This window comes from Nicotiana tabacum, chromosome 3 (genome assembly GCF_000715075.1).
Source record: "Nicotiana tabacum cultivar K326 chromosome 3, ASM71507v2, whole genome shotgun sequence".
NCBI classification, from domain to species: domain Eukaryota; kingdom Viridiplantae; phylum Streptophyta; class Magnoliopsida; order Solanales; family Solanaceae; genus Nicotiana; species Nicotiana tabacum.
The window spans coordinates 69,451,157-69,458,117 of NC_134082.1; positions in this window are offsets into that span (position 1 = coordinate 69,451,157).

A 6,961-nucleotide genomic window follows, 5' to 3' on the forward strand; every position below is an offset into this window, starting at 1 on the left:
AAAGCTTAATAATTGGAAAGCCATTCCTCTCCCCATTTGAAAGGAGTTTTGGTAGTTTATTTTGATTTTCGTTCAGTTTGTTTGGGTTACCTCAGGGTTGTAATCCCAACGCTTATCTTACAGTTTGTTTGAAGTGTGCAAACCCTGTTATCTTTCATCATCCAATAAAATATAGTTTCCTTTTTCATTATCATTCCTGATAGTTTTCTTTTCTTTTTCTTTTTCTGTATAGTTCTTTTTACACTGGCTCTAGTGATATGGCATGCATGAGGAATCCTCAGCTCAGTCTTAAAAATCAATCTGGTTCTGAAATAATAATTGAAGAAATATATTGTGATTATGAATCAGAATATGATGAAGATGAGGCTTTTGAAGATATTAGTAAAGAGTTAATTCACTTTGAGGAAAAAACCAAACCTAACCTGAGTGATACCGAAGACATCAACATAGGGGACACGAATAATATCCGGGAAACTAAAATAAGTGTCCATCTCGAACCAAAGATCCGAGAAGAGTTAATTAAAGCACTTATAGAATTCAAAGATGTTTTTGCATGGTCATATGACGACATGCCGGGCTTGAGCACTGATTTAGTGGTTCACAAATTGCCCACCGATCCAATGGTACCTCCTGTCAAGCAGAGGTTGAGAAAATTCAAGCCTGATATGAGTGTGAGAATTAAGGAAGAAATCACCAAACAGTTGGAAGCAAAGGTCATTCGAGTCACTAGATATCCTGTTTGGTTAGCTAATATCGTTCCCGTACCAAAGAAAGACGGCAAAATTAGAGTATGCGTCGACTACCGCAATCTCAACAAAGCAAGTCCAAAGGATAATTTCCCATTACCCAATATCCATATTTTGATCGATAATTGCGCCAAGCATGAGATAGGATCTTTCATGGATTGTTATGCCGGGTATCATCAAATTCTAATGGATGAAGAAGATGCAGAAAAGACGACATTCATCACACCATGGGGAACTTATTGCTACCGAGTAATGCCTTTTGGTTTGAAGAACGTCGGGGCAACTTATATGAGAGCAATGACCACAGTGTTTCATGATATGATACACAAGGAGATTGAAGTATACGTGGACGATGTGATCATAAAATCAAAGCATCAGGCCGACCACGTTGGGGATTTGAGGAAATTCTTCTTAAGACTTCGCAGGTACAACCTCAAGCTTAACCCTGCCAAATGCGCATTTGGAGTTCCATCTGGAAAGTTGCTGGGATTCATAGTCAGTCGACGAGGCATCGAGCTAGACCCGTCAAAAATCAAAGCCATCCAAGAATTGCCACCTCCAAGGAACAAAACTGAAGTAATGAGTTTGTTAGGGAGGTTGAATTACATCAGCAGGTTTATTGCTCAGCTCACGACAACCTGTAAGCCTATTTTCAAATTGTTGAAAAAGGATGATGCGGTCAAATGGACCGATGAGTGTCAAGAAGCGTTTGATAAGATAAAAGGATACTTGTCAAACCCACCCGTGCTGGTCCCACCGGAGCCAGGAAGACCTCTGATTCTTTACTTGACGGTCTTGGAAAATTCATTTGGTTGTGTATTGGGGCAACATGACCTCACCGGCAGAAAAGAACAGGCTATCTACTACCTTAGCAAGAAATTCACAGCTTATGAGGTTAAGTATACTCATCTGGAAAAGACATGTTGCGCCCTAACGTGGGTAGCTCAGAAGTTGAAACACTATTTGTCGTCCTCCACTACTTACCTCATTTCTCGTCTGGATCCATTGAAATATATTTTTCAAAAGCCTATGTCAACGGGAAGACTTGCAAAGTGGCAGATATTGCTCACAGAATTTGACATCATCTATGTGACTCGAACTGCAATGAAAGCCCAAGCACTAGCTGATCATTTAGCTGAAAACCCGGTCGACGAGGAGTACGAGCCGTTGAAAACCTATTTTCCCGATGAAGAAATAATGCATATCGATGAGATCGAGCAAATTGAAAAACCTGGATGGAAACTTTTTTCGATGGGGCTGCTAACATGAAAGGAGTCGGGATAGGAGCTGTAATCATTTCTGAAATAGGGCATCACTATCCTGTTACGGCTCAACTGCGATTTTATTGCACCAATAATATGGTTGAATATGAAGCTTGTATTTTGGGGTTAAGGCTAGCCGCAGACATGGGTATTCAAGAAATCTTAGTCATGGGAGATTCGGATCTTCTGGTACATCAAATTCAAGGAGAATGGGAAACCCGAGATTTGAAGCTCATACCATACCGACAATGTCTACATGATATTTGTCAGCGTTTTCAATCAGTGGAGTTCCGGCATATTCCAAGGATCCATAATGAGGTTGCCGATGCATTGGCTACCCTGGCATCAATGTTGCACCATCCAGACAAAGCTTATATAGATCCACTACATATTCAAGTCCACGATTAGCACGCTTATTGCAATATGGTTGAAGAGGAATTTGACGGTGAACCGTGGTTCCACGACATCAAGGAGTATATCAGGATGGGGATATATCCCGCACAAGCCACAGGAGATCAAAAGAGGACCATTAGGCGATTGGCAAATGGATTCTTCTTAAGCGGGGGAGTTTTGTATAAAAGAACACCAGATCTTGGATTATTAAGATGCATAGATGCCGGACAAGCTACGGCTGTCATGTCTGAAGTACATTCGGGAGTTTGTGGACCCCACATGAGCGGATATGTGTTGGCAAAGAAAATCCTCCGAGCTGGTTATTATTGGCTTACCATGGAGCGAGATTGTATCAGTTTTGTGCACAAGTGTCATCAATGCCAGATACACAGAGATTTGATTCATTCTCCACCATCCGAGTTGCACACAATGTCGGCACCATGGCCCTTCGTCGCTTGAGGCATGGATGTGATTGGACCAATTGAGCCTGCAGCATCCAATGGGCACAGGTTCATTCTGGTAGCCATTGATTATTTTACCAAATGGGTTGAGGCCAAAACATTCAAATCAGTGACAAAGAAAGCTGTGGTCGATTTTGTCCACTCAAATATCATATGTCGATTCGAAATCCCAAAGGTGATCATCACAGATAACGGTGCTAATCTTAACAGTAACTTAATGAAGGAAGTATGTCAACAGTTTAAGATTACACATCGCAACTCTACCCCATATCGGCCCAAGGCGAATGGAGCAGTCGAGGCAGCCAACAAAAACATAAAGAAGATACTTCGAAAAATGGTAGAAGGTTCAAGACAATGGCATGAAAAATTACCATTTGCGTTATTGGGATATCGCACTACTGTTCGCACTTCAGTAGGAGAAACTCCTTATTTATTGGTATATGGCACTGAAGGAGTGATTCCTGTAGAAGTTGAAATTCCTTCCCTTCGGATCATCGCCGAAGCAAAGATTGATGATGATGAATGGGTCAAAACCCGTCTGGAACAGTTAAACTTGATTGATGAAAAACGATTGGCCGCAGTATGTCATGGCCAATTGTATCAAAGAAGAATAGCAAGAGCATACAACAAAAAGGTGCATCCACGGAAGTTTGAAGTGGGTCAACATGTGCTGAAACGTATTCTTCCACATCAGGTTGAGGAAAAAAGCAAATTTGCCCCGAATTGGCAAGGACCATTCATTGTGACCAGAGTATTATCGAATGGTGCACTATGTTTAACAGATATCGAAGGAAAATGCATAGACATGGCTATCAATTCTGATGCGGTAAAGAGATATTATGCATAACTCTTTAAATGTTTGTATTCGGCATTATTTCAAAGATTGGAATGACAAAGGCAATTTATTCTGTTATCCAAACACTATACCCTTTGCTTCCCCTTTGAGCCACATTGGATTCTTTCCTACCCTCTCTTGGAATCAATGGAAATCAAATATGAAAAAATATAATTTAAAAAAGAAAAGAAAATCACTATTATTTAGTGAACTATGTTTGACCTGATTCCTCAAAGAAGGATACGTAGGCGCCTCACGGCTCGGTCATAGGGTGCACAATATGCATAATGTGCACAAAAAGAAACATTAAGAGACCCCAATCAAGAAACTGGGGCACGAATTGTATTGGAAATAAGGAAAAGATTCCAAGAGTTGTAATTTTAAACCCATATCAAAGCTGTTTAACCTTTTTTTTTGATACCTTTCCATTTCCAACCACATACCAAAAAGACCTTTCGATCAATCTTAGAAAAATGCTAAGTCAAGCAAATAAAGATGGTTCATAACACTTTGGTACAAACAAGAAAAGAAAGAGAAAATGAGAGAGTCTTATAGGTGAAAACCCACACGGGCACCATAAGACGACGGAAGTTGAGAGAAAGTAAAATGAGAGAGTCTTATTGGTGAAAACCTTCGCAGGCACCATAAGGCGAAAAAGGGATTAAGAAATAAACAAATGAGGAAGGTTTGCCGGTGAAAACTCTTTTAGATACAGCAACCCAAATTGGGTTGTGGAAAATTTGGGAAAAACAAAATGAAACAATTAAAAAGAGGTTGGTTAAAAAGACTGGGTTGATTAATCCAAAATGCATACCATGATCATTGGTGCCAGTGACTCCAATCAGATAAGTCCTTTATTTTTTTTCTACCACAGTCATCCAAATTTAGATTTTTCTTTTCATTCTAGATTTTCGAAATCGTCATGTTTTCGTCACTCATAATCTTACTCTTCTAAAGTTTTTGAGATGAGTCTTGTTCCAAACAAATAAGAAGGAATGTCAAGGTATACTACCAAGATTCAAGATTGCATAGGACAAAGATACGGCCATGATGGGTAGGAGGTAATAGGATAAAAAAAATATGGGTGTAAGAAAAGTGGAATCAAAAGTGGATCAGCAATATCAGGAGAGACGTATGATTACGGTTAAAAGGGTTTGAAATGAAAACATACAGTTGGGGATCCTATAGTTAAGGATCAATTACAAGGACAAAACAGTCTTTACAACCATTCCGAGGCAATAAAACAAGACGAAGAGAAGCCCCACCGTCGGCAAGAATGCCCAGTTAACCACCCTGCTTTAAACTAACGAAGTTTTCTGTGATTTGAAACAGGGGCAAAAACAACATTTGTGTCCGGAAACACCTGGTAAAGAATTTAAGAAGAAATCAGGCGTCCACCTGGAGAATGAGGATGAAAAATTTAAGAAGAAATCAGGCGTCCACCTGGAGAATGAGGATGAAAAATTTTAAAAAAGAAGTCAGGCGTCCACCTGGAGAAGGAGGATGAAGAATTTAAGAAGAAGTCAGGCGTCCACCTGGAGAATGAGGATGAAGAATTGAAGAAGTCAGGCGTCCACCTGGAGAATGAGGATAAAGAATTGAAGAAGTCAAGCGTCCACCTGGAGAATGAGGATGACAGATTTAAGAAGAAGTCAGGCGTCCACCTGGAGAATGAGGATGAAGAATTGAAGAAATCAGGCGTCCACCTGGAGAATGAGGATGAAAAATTTGAAGAAGAAGTCAGGCGTCCACCTGGAGAATGGGGATGAAGAATTAAAGAAGAAATCAGGCGTCCACCTGGAGAATGAGGATGAAGAATTTAAGAAGAAGATCAGGCGTTCACCTGGAGAATGAGGATGAAAATTTTTAAAAAAGAAGTCAGGCGTCCACCTGGAGAATGAGGATGAAGAATTAAAGAAGAAATCAGGCGTCCACCTGGAGAATGAGGATGAAAAATTGAAGAAGAAATCAGGCGTCCACCTGGAGAATGAGGATGACAGATTTAAGAAGAAGTCAGGCGTCCACCTGGAGAATGAGGATGAAAAATTTAAGAAGAAATCAGGCGTCCACCTGGAGAATGAGGATGAAAAATTTGAAGAAGAAGTCAGGCGTCCACCTGGAGAATGAGGATGAAGAATTAAAGAAGAAATCAGGCGTCCACCTGGAGAATGAGGATGAAAAATTGAAGAAGAAATCAGGCGTCCACCTGGAGAATGAGGATGACAGATTTAAGAAGAAGTCAGGCGTCCACCTGGAGAATGAGGATGAAAAATTTAAGAAGAAATCAGGCGTCCACCTGGAGAATGAGGATGAAAAATTTGAAGAAGAAGTCAGGCGTCCACCTGGAGAATGAGGATGAAGAATTAAAGAAGAAATCAGGCGTCCACCTGGAGAATGAGGATGAAAAATTAAAGAAGAAATCAGGCGTCCACCTGGAGAATGAGGATGAAGAATTTAAGAAGTCAGGCGCCCACCTGGAGAATAAGGGAATACAATTGAAGTAACAGAAGTCAGGCGCCCACCTGGAGAACAAGAGAATATAATTGAAGTATTGAAATCAAAAGCCCGCTCATATGAGAAAGGAGCACACTTAGAGTCAATAAAGCAGAGAAGTCCAACAAAATCCCCAGCAGGAAACACAAGAGTCCCAAACAGAGAAAGGAAATACGGGACACAATGAAAGGAAATGCAGAATAAGCAAAATGCCCAAGAGTCGTCAAGATATCAAGACAACAAGAAACGCAAGGGCATGATCTAGATAAGATTTTATAATTCATGTACCATAGTCTGATTTAGCTTTTTGTTTTACCTTTGAAGCAAGGTATAATAAGGAGGTCAGCAAGCAGTAAAAGCAGCACGAAACAGCAGTAACTTCACAGTCCCACGGTAGTCCCAGTTACCCAAAACTTCCCGAACTACATTGACCTGATTCCTTTATAGCTAAGGATATGTAGGAAACCTTTGAAGCAGAGGTTCGGTCAAATCTTTCAAAAAATGCTTCCCACGGAGTATTTGAACGGACAAAAATCGCTCGTATCCGCTCACTTTATCTTTGCACGAAAACTCTTCGAGTTTCCGCACAAATAGGGGCAGCTGTGAGCACGTGATTTTTGCCTCACGAAAACTACTCCAAAATAAATCAAAAATAAAATAAATTTCTTTTAGTGTGCAATTTTAGAATTTGTGTAACGTTTATTAATTGTTTGTGTTTTGTCCGTAGATGTTAATGTTGTTATAATTAAACGAAAATAAAAATACATGTTG